The following is an 18,123-nucleotide window of genomic DNA, read 5'->3' as shown; positions in this document are numbered from 1 at the left end:
CCCCCCCGGCGCGATGGGCACCGCCGCTCCCCCCCGGCTCCGCGCCCGGGCTCGCGCTGCCCGAGAGCGGCCGCCACCGCTTAGGGCTGAAGGGACGCGGGATGGCCGCCTGCCTCACCTGCCCGCCGCCGCCCTCGCTCCCCGCCTCCTCTGGAACACTTCCCCCTTCCTCGCGGCTTCAGTCTCCCGCCCCCCTCCCCGGCCTCGGCAGCGGGGGGCCCGGGGAGGCGGCGGAGATGTGGGGAGGGGGAATGAACACCCCAGGCGGACACGCGGCGGGGGGAAGGGGAGGTGGCCGCGGGCGAAGCCGCCGCGCCCCTGCTGCTGCCGGCGCCGCGCACCGCTGCCCAGGCGGGGGAGGCACTGCAGCGGCACGGGGGGCGGAGCGGGAGCAGGGCCCGGGCCGAGACCTGGCGGAGGCGGGCAGGCGAGAGCGAGATCAGGCGGGAGCAGGAGCAGGCAGGCGCGGCGGGCGCGCCCGCACTGGCTGTGCCGGGCGGGAGGAGGGACGGGCGGACAGTGCCGGGCGGGGGGCCGAGCAGGGGGAAGGCCGTGAGGGACGGGCGCTGCGGCCAATGGGGCCCGGCGGGGGCGGGCTGTGCAGGAACAGGGCGAGGCGGGGCGGGGGGCGCTGGCGCGGGGTTGGGGCAGGCGCGGGCCGGGGGGAGGTGGGAGCGGCGCCGGGCGTGGCCCGTGTGTCGCCGCCACGGAATGGCTTCTCCCGCTGCCGCCCGGCGTGGGGCCTGTCCTAGTTTGTCTCCGGCAGGGGAGCGTCAAGCGCACAGGCAAATTCAGTCCTGAATGATAGAAGTTTCCTCGTTAGCAGCTCAGCTTCCTAATTCAATGGTTGCACACCCTTTGTAGAAAGCGCTGAGGCGCCGGCTCACGCTGTCAGGCGCTGGCCGTCGCGTCTTCGTGGCCATCCCACCCCTGCTCCCGCACCTTGTGCTGCCTGACTCGGTGTTACCAAGGGTCGGAGGGAACAAACACACCCAAGGGGAAAAACCGACAGCCTCCACCCACGCTTTGGTGTTTGGGTTTGGCTACATTAAACTTGGATGCAAACAACGACAATTAAAATAATGCCGCACATATTGTCACAATGTTTCACGTAAACCCTGGAACGTTGCTGTACTTTCTCTTCCAAGTATTTCAACACTGTCAGTGCAATACAAAGGCGCTGGAAATGCGTGTTGACTGACAGAATCGTGTACAAATACATGTTTGAAAAGCAGGCAGTGCATAGGTCACACGGCTTTGGGATCGGCTGGGTTTGCATTGCAGCAGTACTGTTGTGATCCAAACAGAAACAGTGACTTTCTGTTTAATTTCCTGGATTGTCTGAAATGGGCATTTGATACCTATTGTGTATGCAATATGCCACTTTAACAGTCCTGGAGCCCGGAGTTCTGCTCAGCCACAACACAGGACATGAAGCTGACAGCAGGGTGGATTTGTACATGCTGCTCACCTTATGCTCCTTAATTGTGCTCAGCAGAGACCAGTCTAAGGACAGAGGTAGTTTTGTTTTCACGCTAATTTAATCCCTGGCTACTCTACTGGGACTGCCACCAACTAAGATGGAATAGTGTTTTATGATGATAATATTTACTGAGAAATTGGCAAAATGCTAAGAAATGCCCTGTTATATGAGTCAAGGGAAAATGGTATGTCATGTTACTATTGACCTGTCCCTGATTTTAACATATGACTAGCTGAGAAAAGTCCTTTACACCCCTACCAGTCCTTGAAAGTAACTCAAATTGATATTTCCTGTTCAAGATCATTGTTTGCTTTATCTAGTTTCTTATAGGGCTTTGCATGAAGAGTTTAATCTTTAGCAACAAAACATTTTTATAAAAGTCCACTGTGTTTAACAATACTGTTATTTATTTTAAACTTATTGCCTGTACATGGGAATTGTATGTTCAATTATCTAGCTTGTGTCCAGATACAGAAAATAAGCATGTTTTCCTACTAGTATAATAATATTCACTTACTGTTTCTTTACTTTTCTTCATCTTCATGAGCATGCAGTCCTACTTTGGGGACTACATCTATGCTTAAATTTAAATAATTAAACTAAATCAAATGTAGTCATCAGAGTTTATAAAAAGGGAATTGTGTGTGTATGTATAGATATTTCCCAAAACATTAAATCACTTCTATTTCTTCTTGTTCAGAAGAGCCATTTTCTTCAAATGACTCAGGTTTGGACTTAGGCCCAGCAAGACACTTGACACTAAGATTTAGAATTTTTCACTACAGTGCCCTGCACTGGTGCCCAACACTGGAGTTATAATAAAATTACTACCTTTTTTTTTTTTTTTTTAATCTCTTGCAAATGATTGATCATTCCTGTTGAATACCAAATAATGTATCCTTATCATAATGTGAATAGCTCTGCAACTGATGCCCTCCATCATGAACTCTTCAGGGCAGTTTTTTTATGTGAATTATCGTAATTTTTTTAATGCAAAGATATTATTTGAAAATATTTACTGCAAATTGCCTAATGCATTTATTAAGGCAGCAGAGTAATAGATGGGTAAGAGAATATATAGTAGATGTTGCTCAGATAGTGAATGTCCCATAGCTATTAACATTAGGAATGTAAGATGCTGTTTCACTTACAGTTTTAGCCATCAAAAATAAAAGCCTAGCCAAAGTCTGCTGAAACTACAGCTCACTGGAGCACAACTACAAAGGACTTTTTGCACTGACAATATATAACTATCTATACAAATTAGGAAATAAAAATGCTATAAATATCAAGAAAGTATTTAGATTACAGCTCCAGCAGAGTTCCCAGCAATATTAATTCCCAGAGTTAGTATCCCAGTTACCAAATAATTACAGATTAAGCGCACAAGGTACAGAATACAGAGTTACATAATGAGTCTTTCAAGTGATACTATGCATTTGATACCACCGAACATTGAAACAATAGAACATCCCTTATACACACTTTCATGCTGGACATCAAGCCCAAACTTCTCTCCTTTTCATTTCTATTTATATATTTGATCAGGAGCACTAGTAAATACTGCAACAACATGCAGCTAAATCAAAAGAATATTTGGTGAAACAGTCACCTGTTTATTTGTCTCTTTCAGGAGTTAAGTGGTCTGAACAATTACTACATAGTTTGTTCTGAGTAATAGGGTTTAATTGCTGCTTTTCCCTATTCTAACTACTGTTGTTCATTATGATTGCAAGTTACCACTTTTCCAGGAAATAGATTGAAAGGCCTCTGGGGTAAGCACTTCTGTTTATTAAATGCTCTAGTAGTGACTTGAATGGTGGATTTCAAATTGATTTGAAGTGGAACTTCTGGACATGATTGCAATATAAATATTAAATAATAATTAGTGGAAGTAATAACCACCTGAAAGACACAAAGAGGCAATAAGTAATTTTCCTTTAAAAAGTGCATACTGACGTTTATTTTAAATATTCCGTAATTTAAATTTTGCCAAAATGTCTTACTGTAAAATTTTCTGAATTTATGTGATTCACAAGTGGATGACACCACATTTATGCTGGTGAAATTAACACAAAACTGGTATAATTCAGTGGCAATTAAGTCTTAGAAGTGTGCTGTTATAACTTCTTAATGCATAATGTGTATCTACTGTATTTAAAGAGAAGCTAAGTAAGCAACCTCTGTTCAGTCTAACTTCAATACAATGCCAAATTTACACTGGCTAAATACACCATACAAATAAGTTTTCTCTGTATTTGATTGTTTTGTTTCTCAAATAGCAGAATCAAAGTGATGAATGTAAATGCATAGTGTGACTAAATTTTGTGATATTATGCAAGTACCAATAGAAAACCTTGGTAACACCACAACCCATTTTTTATATGCTGTGTTCTAGAAATGGTTAGGAATGTTTTAGAGTTATTTTTAACCATTTTATTTGTATTTATTTGTGACTTTTTGTTTGTATTTATCTTCCTCAGCATGGGAGAGCTGGTGAATTCTGAGAAACACTTGGGACATGGAAGAGCGTTTCATATGGTGGAGAGTAGAAAAAAAAGTGGTGTTAAGGTACTTTTACTCTTGCCTGATTTGGACTGCTTTACTCCTGTACAGTCTTGTTAACACTGATTTTAAGCTATGCTGCAGCCTCTTAGCCTAAGGGTCTGTTTTGACAGCTGATGCCACCACATAAATCTTGTGCTGGGGAAAACAAAGTGAAAGGAATGAAAATGAAGCCATACTGTGTGAGGACACTAACATCTGTAGATCATAAAATCTGAACCAAAAATCCATCGCTGACTAGCTTAAGACACATGAAGTTGGCAGGAAGAGCCAACTGTGAAGCTGCCTGAAATAAGCCATGTGCTCAGTATGTTGCCTATGCACCAATGGTAGTTTTGGACTGCCTTTGCTAAGTTCTTGGATCCTAGAAAGGTAACAATTAATGCTGTTGAGGATGTTTGTGTCCAAATAGAAATCCTAAAAGAATGCTGTACCAACCTCTAGTCAGACCTGGAAAATCAGTTATGCTAGCTCTACAGGACACATCATCACACAACCATTTAATAAAACCATACTTCTCTAATTGTAGGATGAATTGCATTTATTTTACATTTTATGGCATACCTCTATTTTGACAATTAATTTTTCTTAGAAAGTGCTAATCTGACAACACAAATCTCTTAGTAGTCTTTAACAGCAATGTTGTGTGTATGCACACATAAATTTTTTATCTTTCCCTTCTCTTTTTCTATGAATAATGGCAGTCATGTAAAAATAAATTCTGACAATGTGTGAATTCTTGACTTCAGTGTTGGTTCAGTGATATTTCAAACTGAATTTCTTAATGGACTACCATATTTGGAAGTAAATCCTTTTGAAGCAAGGTGATACAAATAGTTCAGTGAGATGAAGTCCTGTCTCTAGACCAGCTAAACTGACAGATTGTACCTTAAGAAAAGAGTTTTTGATTTCTAGAGAAACCACCATGAACATTTTTAGGAGAGTTTAAAAAAAAAATATTTTTGACCGTTCTCTATCTGCAAAATATGGTTCATGAAAAAAGATAATTTAATTTTGAGGAAAATAATTCCTTTTTTCAGAATCTGTTAGAGCAATTGCAGATTTCTTTCATTACATATGAAATTCAATTTTATGTTCAATTAAAAAAGAATAATTTTGTCTTCCCCATTTATTTTCTTTATGAAGTCTTTAGTTCTCCTTTTTTACTAATTTTTTGCCTTTTTTTCTCCTCACACAATCAATACAAATGACATAGTTCTAAGTGCTAAAATGTTCTCCTTTTTCAACAAACAAAATATTAAAAATTGCACTTTATTACTTGAATCATTGAAAACCTTATAGAAATACTATATATATATACTTAATTTTCATTTGACAAGAATAGTTTCAGAGTATTTTCTAAAATCTAAAATAGGTATTTTTTCAGTTATATCTGTCCTACCTTCTAAGGCATGGTAGATGTAAACAATAAATTTTTTGTGTTTTGATTCACAGGTTTCATCTACTGTTTTACTCCACCAAAAGATACTTTTCTATATCTTTACATGGCAGGTATATTCTATAGCATTCTTCCACAGGAGGAAGAAAATAGCGACTCTTCAGGCCAAAAAAGTGAAAAAGTTGTCTCTTAACTAATTTTTATTCCTGCAAACAAACAAAAGCATTCAACAGAGAGCTTGACTTTACCAAGAGTGAAGTGCGCTTTAGTCTAGAGGTGTAATTATTAAAATTTCTAGGAAAAAATACTTAAAATCTTTTACTTTCTTAAACTAAAGTGAAAATGCATAGCTTCTGATTAACCATGCTATTAGCAATGTAGCAGACTTTACGTCTGAACATCATGACACCATCAACTCAACCCATTTTCATGAATATTTCCAACTGTTGTGATTAAACAGCATACATTCAGATTAAACAGACACATAGCTCAGATGAGAGAGACCTTTAATGAATTTTGATACTGTGGGATATAAACTAGATAAGGTTTGTAGAAAAGGTGATACCTTTCATTAGATAAACTGATAGAAATGGAAAAAATAAAGTTTTTGACTTGACTGACATCATTAATGAGAACTGAGAATGAGAAAAACCCAAACTAAATACAAGTGGGATGGTATTTGTTTTTGTATAATAAAATTATTTTAATCAATTTAACACTGGTGAGAAAACACCTGCTAACATGAATGTTCAGAGGATGAATCAGCAAGAAAACTGTCAGCTTTACAAATAATGTTGCTACTGTCTCCATGAAGAATGTAGTTCCATGATTGTTTTTCAAACATGACTTGGAGGTCCCATTTTAGTCCCTGCTCTGAGATGGACTATTTTTTTTTTTTTATGTATGAAATAATTACTATGAAATAATTATTCTCCTACCCTTTGCTGTGTTTTGTCTGTGATCTGTTATCTGTATCAATTCATTGTAGTTAATAACAGTTGATGAGTTCTGTGCATGTAATTTTCATAGGGATGTGTGATACTTAGTGTAATAAATTTAAAGAGTATCAAGAAAACTCATGGAAATTAATTATTTTGGTCACTGATATCAATTATATTAAATATGTGAGTATCCATGAAGTTTACTTTGGCTGTGCCAGCAAGGTTTCACACTAATGAGTGTTTGTTAGTATAGGGAGTTTAATACTGGAATCATTGTTTAAAAAGAGATGTGGGAAAAAAGAAGTCTTCAAGGACATGTAAATGCTGTAATTATCTAACCGTATTTTTTGTATCTATACCAGCATTGAGTATTACGCAATAAACATGAATATTTTATCAATGAGGGCTTCCATTTTGCATTATTAGATTGATAGGTGGTATTTGGGAGGTTAATTCAAATGCAAGGTTTGCTTCTTGCCAGGCAGTTCTGAGACTTTTCCTAGTGTGTCTTGCATAATTTTCTGAAGTTTGTTGATTAGTGGATTCCTCTACAAGGCACTTTGTATAGTCATTTTTTGCCAGCCATATTAACTAGAAAGGTGATGTTCTAGTACATGAAAGGCAATAAATTCTTAATTTAGCAGTGGAAATCTGTGGAGAAGTTTAGGTGAGGTTTAGTGGTAGAGTTCTTTAAAATACTTTCCCATGAGTAGTTCATGAACATGATGCCATTACTGGTATGAGGATAAATTTTGTAAGGTTTTCAAGCTTTGGGTGAAAATTTGTCTCTCTCCTACTGATTTCCACAGTTCTTTATGAGTAGTAGGCACTTTCATCTGAAAACCACCCATTTAGATATATAATATTGTATTAAGTGAGAGAAACAATTTTTCTGGTTTCAAGTTCTTTATCTTTGACAGAAACCATCTTGAATTAAGTCCCTCCACAACCAAGAGACCTCTGGGAGTGAAAACTTCTAAGATGTGAATATTTATAAACTGTTTTTTAAGACACTCAGATGTAAATGGCACAGCTCTTGTCAGGCTGTTTAGCATTTTAGAACTATGCAGACATTTTCTTATCATACTCTGAAGAAATGGGAAATTGCCAGTGTGTGGTTGTGTTCTTTTCCATCACATATTTATTTTTACTATATAACCTGTTTTGCCTCTAGCTCAGCCATGCCTTTATGTGCTAATACAATCATAAAACAAATAAGAGTTTGGTATATATCTATATATATGTATATATAGACATAATTGATCCACAAAAGTCTAAATCTGAAATATTACATGAGATGTATACATGTCATGAACATATAAAAGTATGTGTATGTATATGTATATGCACAAATATTGAAGTAAAAGCATTCACTCTGACCGTGTGAAATGCTTATGGCACAGATTTAATTTCTCTTTAATTTTAAGATGATAAATGCCAATACAAATACATAGACACAAAAGCTATGTGAATCACACATACGTCTAGGAAAAGTAAGTGACGTGCCAGAAAATCAGGTAATTTGACTAGCAGGCATGCTAGTGTCACAAAGATTTAAAATATAAGGATCTGCTTTTCCAAATGCAGAGATATTTTTCATAGGAGCAAGCTTATTGCCTTCACTGATATTGCTAATAGAAATAAGATGCTACACACCTGTCTCTAGATCCATTACCTAAGGGCTTGTTTACACTGAGTCAGAAAGTACACCAACTCTGTGTACATTGAAACATTTAATTCCATGTGATACAGCTTTTGTATGTACTCACTGTTGAGATAAGGTAAAGCCTACATATCTATCTGACCCTTATTAAATCAGGCACACATAATGTTTTTCTGAGCTACTGCCTTCTTGCCTTTCCAAAGCTGAGAATACGCTGGAATGATTAGGAAACTAAGAAAGACCCTTCTTGCCCCTGAACTTCAGTTTCTCATTACTACATTGCAGGCTCACAACACAGCACAGCAGGCCATTTTCTTCTCCTTGTTCAGCAGAACTCAAATACAGAGCTTCAGAGGGCACTTACAGCCTCCTCATACAGTGGAAGGAACTTAGACCTTGTTGAAATGAGGACCACAATGTCTGACTGCCACAGGCAGCTCATGGCACTTGTTCTGCTGCTCTATTACCATGCCAAATAAAATCTCATAATTCACTTCTAGAGAACGAAAATAGATTACCAGCAATCCTACTTTTATCTACATACATTAGGAGAAGACTGACTGGGTTTTGTCAAGGAAAGACGTACTGAAGTCAGTTTGCTGTAGGCAGTGCTGATGCCAGTGTACACAGTGGGGACTCCAAGGCTGATACACGATATTGTCAACAAGACTCAGATAAAATCCAGGACCATTTTGTTTGAGTGCCTAAGTGTCTTGGCGGGATACATTCAAGGGGAGCAGGACAGGTGTTCAGTTTACCCATCTTATGGACTACTTTGTGCTGGCAATCCTGAGAAGAGAACATCAGCCAGTAAACCTCCTTGTTTTGCCTAGTTAGTATGCCATTAATGTGAAGAGCTATGGAAGAGGTAGCAGGTGAGGGAGCGTGACTTGTAGTGTTACTTGTAGGCATTTAAAACTCCTCTGCTCCTAACAACCAGCTGCACTCTGCAGATCTCTTTTTTCCCTAAATGCTCAGTTCAGTTGCCTTAATTTGTACATTCCAAACAGTGACCATACTAGAAGTTTCAAGAGCTAGTTAAAAATAATAATGTCTCAGCAAATGCAATAGTTTAGTCGCTCTCAGAAGTTCAATGGAAAACACTCCTTTCTTTTCCTTGCCGTCCTCCTCCACCATACACATTTTCTCCTTCCTCCCTGCCCTCTCAGCTGTGTGATCTTAGAAGGGAAAAGTCCTGAAAATCTCAGTAGTGCAGCAAACATGTCAAAGTTCTCTGCCACCCTCCCTCACCAATAAAAGAGGCATGAGCCACTGTAATTTTAAATAACCAAGCTTCACTGGAAAGAGAGCATTTCTTAGGGGAATGAAAACTGAATTTAAGATGCCAAAATTATTATTGTAGAGCTGTCTTGTCCCTTATTCCAACAATGAAAGCAGTGACTGTGCTTCCAGAGATTAGACTGCTTCTGTTCCACTACATATAGAAAATGTCCTATGAATCCTTTCTTTCCATAATGATTGCATGAAGAGGGAAATCACCCAGAGCCAGTGCTGCATCAGTGCTGCATTCTCTCTTCTATTTACAGAACTGCAATACAAAGGAGATTGATTTGCTGCTAATGAGCACTGAAGACCTTCCTGGAGCTGAACAGCAGTAGTTCAGCTGTCATTCAGAGAATGACCAGCCTTTGAATGGAAAAAAGGCAGAATGCTAAACAGAGATGTTTTGGTCTTCTGAAGAAAAGTGCTGCCTTGGGAAAAGGTAAGTCAGACCCAGGAGACCACTGTGCAATGAGTGGAGAAGAGGCCAGTTTTACCACATCCAAATATCATGCAGGTTTCCCAACAGTTTTTTCATTTTCCTGTGTGTCAAGCAGATAAAAGTCCAGGCAAATTTCAGTTACGCTGCCTGTGCATACAGGCTTCTGGAAATGCAGATGGTAGGGGTTTTTTTGAAATGGAAGAATCAGCACTCTGAAAACTGTAGGAGTGATCCTTTAGGAAAGAAAAATAAGTACAGATCCTAGTAAGGCTACAGTGTAGGAAGAAGCTGCTGACATTGAGAAACATGAGGAATAATAGAAAGTAATAGCTGTTGGTCACTACAGAGGAAATGGATGTGAGCAGTTAGTATGTACTGTGAAGTTAATGTACAACTGTGAAGAAATGAAGGATATAAATGAAAAATAAATATCATCAAGTAGAACAGAAGGCTATTCAGTGATCTTAGTCTTGGGAGAACAGGGAAGCTGAAAAAGGAAATTAACACATGGGCCGGAGCTTATCTGTCTCTGTCACTTCGGCCCGCTCCAGGAGCGGGTCACACTCCAGAGCAGGATGACCCGAGGTGCCACTGGAGCACTTGCTCTATGGCTTTTTGGCTGTCAGTCTGTGCTCTGAGGAGACAAGGACGAGAGGGAGGTCTTTTGCATGGGATAATAGAGGATTTATTGCTCTGGGCAATCTTGGGAGCAAAAGACAGAAAATGTGAGCGTGCAATAGCTGAAATAGGGAGGCGATTCAAAGGGAGGGTACAAAGCATCAGCTAATCAGAGATATCCTGGGGAAGGTAAAAGGCAGGGTTCACGAAATCATTATCCAATGAGGGAGGTTGGGGGGGAAATTGGGTCACATGGACTAATCAAGTGTCCATGTTTAGGGGATTTCCGAAGTGGAGTTCCAAGCATGGGGTGGGCCTAAAACAGATTGACAGGAGACTCAGGGTAGATTGACAACATGGGGTGGGAGGGACTAGTTTGGACCAAACCATCAACTTAGGCAGTAACAGAATATACGATTAACAAGAAACACACTACAACAAGAAATGAAAGGAGGTGAACTGATTTTCAAGATTAGTAGTCACATATGTCTGGGAAAACATGGCATTCCCATTCTGTGGAATATGCAGGGATATGCAATTGGGGCGAACACCATGTTAGACATAAGACTGCCATTGCCATTTTTTCTTACCACCATGCAGTGGTCACACCACCCCTTCATCAACCGTTTCATCATCTGTCTCTCTTCAGGGTAACTTGCCTTTATTCTCCTAGGGCTTTACTGAAGTGCAGAAGTCTGGTGGAAAATGAGGTAAAGACAACCAAAGGAATGGGAAAAGTAACTAAGCTGGTGGTGAAGATGCCTACAAAGGAGAGGGACAGTAGTATGTGGAAGGATAGAGAGGAGGGAAGGGTAACAGGATGACAGAAGAGGCAGGTAATAAAATACCCACATTTGGCCTAGCATGCCATTCCAAAAAGAAAACTGCAAACATACACAACTAACATACTCCACTTAATGAAATCTATAAATACATAAATTCTCTGGAACTTCTGGCAAAAGATTTAAACTGGATTTCAGTACTTTTATGTTTTCAGCCTTAAAATGCTCTACCAGAGCCTCGTGTTTGTTTACAGCCACTTGAGGATTAAAGACTCAAATGAATGAGAGAGTTTTGAATAAAAGGCTAGAACCTAGAGCCAGTAAACGTATTTTGGCATTTAATTCCATTTATTTTAGGGGAAGTAAGATTCCTAAGTACTTCCTCTGCTGTGAGCTGGATGTGTTACTCACAGAAAGTACAGTTACAATGGAGGCCCTAGGACTCTGCTAATTTATCCCACTTGACAATTCTCATCACAGATGTAGGAAAAATCTACTGTGGCAGTACGACACGACAGCAAACATGACCCATCTAAATAAGGGATATTTTGCTTGTACTAAATGAGATATACTCAGATATATTATTCACCCAGTGCCCAGGTAAAAAATTTAAACTGGGATATATTTCAGTTTTCTCTAATGCTTAAAATTAATTAGTCAGGTGTTAAATATGTTGAGACAGCCAAATGAATAATATTGCACACAATTTTTTTTATGTACCTTGCAGCCTTTTATACAACTGAAGAATTAAAAATTTTGTAAGTATATGTACATGTTTGCAATTTTGAATGTTTTGTACACTTTTATTTTTCTTTACTGACTACTGAATCATAAAAGATTGAGCTTCAGTTCATGTGGTCTTTGCTGTCTAAATCACATAAATTTTAAACAGAGAAAGTATTTATATATATATAGAGAGAGAGAGAGGCACCTATTCACTAGGTGTTTTAAACAAAAAAAATACCGTGGAAATAATTTTTTGTTGTTTTTTTGTTTGTGGTTTCTTTTGTCTGTTATGTTTTTTAAGAAACATTTTTCATATATAATAAAACTGATAATTTTTAAAGACCAAGATATTTTTGAAGAAGCCTGCTATATAGCCAACATCACCGTAAAGTCCATCTTTTATGAATTATCTGCTTTGACATTCACCACTACTTTTTAAACTTTGCTGATAAAAATATTAAAAGAGTGGGCAAGTTACAGTTGAAAATTAGTCTACAATTGTCTTCTAAGTTTGCCATTTCCATTGAAGGCAATTTACATAACAGAAACCTAGGTTAAAATCAATTCCTTATGCTGTTTGGGGAGTAATAATTTGCATAAATACTTCACCGTTTCTCTGTTCCACACCCAGATATTTTTGTGTAGACTTCAGATTTAATTTATAAAATATATCATAAACACAGCAGTGATAAAATGAGCTTGATTTAACCTCACTTAAATATAACCTGTCCCCTATTTTTAATTTTCTACAGTATATACCACTACTTTCCAGATGGGATATCCCATAGTAAAGAAACACAAGACAGACCTTCCATCTGTATACAGAATGAAAATTAGTTTGAGTTCAAATACGACATTTCTAGTGGCACTGTTTTGTGAGGTCAATGTTCTGTTTATCTACAGTACAGGCTGTTACTTTACAAAAGTGAAAGACAGTTTTACACATGTCAAGTGATCATAGAAAACTGTTTGTGCTCTGCAGCAGTTTGACAGTGCAGGGGAAGAGAGGCAAAGGCAGAAGTTTAAAAGTGACCAGTGCAGTAAATACAGTAGAACAAAGATTGAAGATAGACTTTCAATATAAGTCTGCATTTCTTTTCCTTGAAAATGTTCTTGAAAAGGGTTCTAAAAATGGAAGATCCATTAAGAAAAAACTAACTAACTCTCCAGTGCAGATAGCTTTATATGAGAAAAGTGATAGAGTATCCCACTCTGACCAATGTAAAATCAATAGAAGATGCTCATATTTTCCAAAATCTCAATTAAAAATGCTTTCAGTTGCCAAATAAATGTCCTGTTATGAACATCACATTAGTCTTCAACCAGAAAACTCAAAATCAACATGCCTTAAGCTAACATTAACTTAAGTTTTATATACGCAGCATGAAACTTAAACTATTTTATCTTATATTTTCCAGCATTAATGTTTTTTTTCAGAAAAGGTATGTTTGGTTTTCTTATTTAAACAGTGCTTCTAAGAATCCTTGGACTTTGAGCAGCACCTGTTAGTGCTGGGAATTTCCTGCTGACTTAGACCTCAAACTAAATTAAGAATTACTGTAATAGGCATCTATGCAATAAAGAATAAGAATCTATAAATCCTATTACCAGATGAAAAAAGAGAGTCTTGCTTAGATCTCTTACTGAAAATGTATGTTTAGATCACAAGGCACTGATTTTCTTTAGGCTGGAATGGAAAGGAATGTGCTTTTTTAGTGTAATAAAGCTAAGCGCAATATGATAAAAGTATGTTTGCTTAGAGATATTTTGTGCCCTGCATTTTGACTGTAAAATACAGGCTAATCATTCAGACATTAGGGGTGTTAATTGATACACTAAAAGAAGTAGAGGCAATTAATTAGAGGCACAGCCTCATTTTTTTGGTAGTGGTGCAGGTGGACCATAGGTGTGGTTTCTATGAGAAGCTGCCAGAAGCTCCCACCATGTCTGACAGAGCCAATCTTGGATGGCTCTGAAGATGAGCATACTGTTGGGCCAATTAGAAAGGCTGGTAACACCTTTGTGATTACATATTTAAGAAGAAAATTAAAGCAGTGAAGGTGCCGTTTTTCTCCAGGGGTGGTGAGGCACTGCTGCCAGAGGCCATCCCCAGTGCAGCAAGTGCCAACCTGCTACCACAGCCACTGCTGTCTTGCCGTGGCCCAAGGCTCATCCTTGCCTGCCTGGCCACCCCTAGCCAGTGATGCTGTGGGCAAAGAGGGCAGGGGCAGTAGTGGCTTCCCCTTCCTGGCATCCCGCATGAGGAGAGGCGTTAAACAGCACCACAGCAGCCAGCACTGCCCGTGCGATGGCGGTGGGACCACATGGCCAGCAGTGAAAACACAGCAAACGACTCCCCAGTGTGGAACCCAGACAAGATCAACTTCCTGGCACTGAAACATCCTGCAGGAATCTTTGAATTAGTGGAACTTGTTGGCAATGGTACCTACGAGCAACAGTCCTCTCATCAGAGAAGAGGAGGAAGTGAGGACATGTGAGGGAAAGCAACATGGCAGCACCAAGGTCAGTGGAAAAAGACAGGGAGAAGGTGCTGCAAGTGTCTGAGCCAAGACTCCTCTGCAGGCCATGGTGAGGAGCATGGTGAAACAGCCTGTCCCCCTGTAATGCACCAAGTCCATAGGGGATGCAGAGATCCACTTGCAGCCATGCTGGAGCGGGTAGATTCTGGAGAGAGAACCCTTGCTTCCAAAGTAGAGCAGCCTGTCCTTAGAGGACTGCACCCTGTGGATGAGTAACCCACACCATACCAGTTTTTGGGAAGACTGTTTGCCCATGGAAGGGACCCCATGACATGGCAGAAGAAAGACTCCTCTCCCTGAGTGAACAGAAGATCTTGGGTGATGAACTGACCAAGATCCCCATGCCCTGTCTCCCTACACTGTTGGTAGGAAAGGGAAAGTCTGGGGAGAAGAAGGTGTTTTAAAAGGCTTGTTTCACCTCTCATTATTCTCCTCTTATTATTAATAATAAATTTATTTTATACCTTTGAATTTGAACTTGTTTTACCTTTAGAGTGTGTTTTTCCCAATCCTTATCTCAACTCATGAGCCCTTCGTCATTTTTTTTCCCTCTCCTCTGCCCAACTGTAGCCAGAGAAGGTGAACAAACTGCTCTCATGGATGCCTGATGTTTGGTCATTACTTAATTCCATTTAATTGTTTTTTCATTTTTTTTTTTAATTCTTTTACCCAAGATTCAGTATTATTTTGTCCAGTAAAATATTTTTCTGAATGCATCTACTATTTAAGCAATATTTTACTTGAAGAAATTAAAAGATAATTCTTTCACATTGTCTAAAATACAGTTCTACAGCATCTATGCTAATACAGCTTAGGTAATGTAAGAACAAAAACTCAGTTTTTGGTCAGCCGAAAAAAGCAAGCAGAACAAGTAAGCAGGTTTTTTGTTTAGTTATTTAAGTTTATGTTTATTTAAGTGTATATATATATATATATATATAAGCTGATATATTGCCTGATGTAAAAAAATCTTTAAAACACAGGAAAGCAGGTTTTATGATTACAATAAACAGCTCCAGTTCTGTTCCAAATCAGATGCCTGTACAGCATTCATGCATCACTTTTAGAAAATGCTTTAAGGAATAGCTTTATGCTGTGGCATTATTGCAGATTTAAGAGAGATACAATTGTATTTTTCTTGGTCCTTCAGGTTCATTAAAAAGTGAAAGCTCATTTACACATAATTCTAATATTTATCTGCTGGGTAAATATGTATCAATGGTTAACAACTTCTCTAGACTTCACCTCAAGAAGGACTGCAGCACTAATGACTACAGGTCACCATTACTTTCTTTACTCCTCTTTGGACACTGATAATTGTTTATCTTCCTAAACCATTCTTCTGCTTGATCAACTGCTAAGTGGGATTGTATTGTTTCCACCACTAGTTCCACCAATGATACTTCACTTAGCTGCATAGAAAAAATTGCAGACTTTTGCAGAGGCCACAGAGATTCAGCAAAAGACAATGATAAATAAAAATAAATAAATAAAAGACTCAGGATCATTAACCCTGTTCTAACCATACTACACGTGTCACTAGTGTATTTTGTTGCTTTTGAGGAGAAAAATACCTTATGGAAGGGGTGTACTAAAAATGAGCATTCAATAAGCAAACAGTAAATCAAATAAACAAAGTAGTCTAAATACTCAACAAAAACAGTCTGAACTGAAGTGGCTGTAAGATTTTGTTAAATTCATAGAACTGTTAGGTTCACTGATGTTTTGTTGTTTTAAGATACTCAGGAGGATGAAAATCTTTCAAATTTAAGATGGTAAATATGTATTTTTAGGGTTCTGCTTATATGTAATAATCCTACCCTGTTGCTTGTTAACCTCAGCTGCTAAACAATCTTTATTGGAAAAACTACTAGTATATCCATGTGCTAGTAATTTCAGAAATGTATATTAACTAATTTCAAATTGATAGTTAAAAATAGTATCTTATTAAATTTCTGCTGAAATTTGATACTGGCATATGTGTTCAGCTCTAAAAATCTTCCACTTCAAACCACTTTATCTTTCTAATAACTGAGGTGTTTCTCCCCACCATTCATGTGGCATTTTCCAGGCAAAAGAATTTAACAACTGAAATGAGAACAAAAAAAAAAAAAAGTGTCATTAAGATATGTTTAGGCCAAAACACAATACAGAATTTTCAGATGAGTATGTAGAGTAATTTAAAATTCGGTGTCAAATCCATATATAACAGTAGTTTATTAAGAAGGAAAGAAATTTCATGCCAACGGTTTATCCAGTCATGCAGAACCAAAGCCTCCCAAACAAATAATTATTTAATGAGTCAAATAAGGCGTGACTTTAAAGGTATATATGCTGTATCACAAAATTTGGCATGAAGACTTGGCTCTAGTAGCAGAGTTTGCATGCTCTTTTCTCTGCAGATTTAGTTTTCAAAACTAAAATACCCTGTAGGGCAAAAAAGAGAAACTTTTCCAATCCTCCAGTACAGACACACTTCAGACACAGAGCACTGTGGAGGCAAGAGAAGCCTCTTGACCGCAGAGCTGGAGGAAGACAGCTGTCGGTACCCTGGGCAAACAGTGGTCCTGTGATGGAGTGGGAGCAGGGTCACGGCAGGACGGACACAGTGCTGCCGCAGTCAGGGCCTCCAGCCTCGCAGGGTAAGGAAAGCAACAGGCATATGCTGCCTGCTCCTGACCCAGGCTGTGAGGTTTGCACTGTGGCCCTGACGAAGGCGTGGGCTGCAGCACAGCACACAAGTGACATTTACTCTTCTTGTTGGCCAACAGGCACTGGCAGAGGCATGACACAGCCTGAGGGGAAGGCTGATGTCCCACAGCTGCTCTGCTACAGCCAGACTGTGCAATGTGTACAGCAATGTGCTGATTTCTAAATCTATAAAATCCCTTCCTGGAACATGTACATTCCTAAGAGAATCTAGATATTGCATATTTCTGATTTACAGTGGATTTCATACAAATTATAAACCTCAGGAAAATTAACGGAATACAATAAAAACGTGTATTTAAACAACTAAAAATTAATTTCAGTGGAAAAGTGGAAGTTCCTTGCTTTGGGAACATGATAATATGGGAGTTGGTTATTTGCCATTGGGTACAGCTCTGCTTTCTCTCATTATCTTGGCCTGCCTGACTTTTTGCTGGAAATGCAGATCACACTAATAAACTAAAAGATAAAGCAATTGAGCTAAGATGTATTATTGTTACTTTTGCTGGTTTTGTTGTTGTTGTTGTTATTGTTATTATTTTACTGTATAGCACAGATATTCTTTCTTACTGTGATGAATACTGATGGGAGGACAGACCAAGTTCTGCAAACATGTTAGTGGCAATTTTTCCACTGGTCATATTCTTAACACACAAGTTTCAAGCAAACACATCTACAATTACATGATATTTTCTCTTCTCTCTCCTTGAGGCCATGCTAGGCAGTCCTGCCAGCTCCTGGGCACAGCCATCACTGTACTCAAAAACTGGTGTCTGGAGCTGAAACAAAGCACTCTGACACCAGCTCAGGACAATGGAGCCTTTCAAGGGGAACAGTGAAGGGAGACTTGGATAAAGCTCCTTCCATGGTAGATACTGAATTTAAACTTGACATGATGAAACCCTTCATAACTCCCACCAAATGTTGAATGCACACCCAACCATGTGACAGGGGACATGGCAGGACATAGATTT

The 18,123-nt window shown here is 39.1% G+C and overlaps 1 protein-coding gene and 1 long non-coding RNA gene across 11 annotated transcripts in view; one reads left to right on the top strand and one right to left on the bottom strand.

The window, feature by feature from the left end:
• The window catches only part of ERBIN (erbb2 interacting protein), a 116,811-nt gene extending 116,454 nt beyond the window's left edge, over positions 1–357 (bottom strand). For 5 of the 9 annotated variants that reach the window (XM_015652934.3, XM_015652932.3, XM_015652937.3 and 2 more), the window contains exon 1: positions 119–355. The gene's annotated coding sequence lies outside the window, so the exon portion shown is untranslated. Of the gene's footprint in view, positions 1–118 lie in introns of all 9 variants that reach the window. The other 4 variants (XM_015652939.3, XM_015652940.3, XM_015652938.3 and 1 more) reach the window with 2 other exon arrangements.
• Positions 358–684: 327 nt separating this feature from the next.
• LOC109023004 lies at positions 685–6,789 on the top strand. Of its 2 annotated transcripts, XR_004495515.1 has the most exons (3): positions 685–1,518; positions 3,967–4,054; positions 5,504–6,789. It is a non-coding gene; the product is annotated as an uncharacterized LOC109023004 (long non-coding RNA). The 2 variants fall into 2 exon arrangements; XR_004495514.1 differs by having other exon boundaries at positions 685–4,054.
• Positions 6,790–18,123: the final 11,334 nt, after the last annotated feature.

This window comes from Parus major, chromosome Z (assembly GCF_001522545.3).
Source record: "Parus major isolate Abel chromosome Z, Parus_major1.1, whole genome shotgun sequence".
Classification (NCBI taxonomy): Eukaryota; Metazoa; Chordata; class Aves; order Passeriformes; family Paridae; genus Parus; species Parus major.
This window is presented reverse-complemented; position numbering and strand designations above follow the sequence as displayed.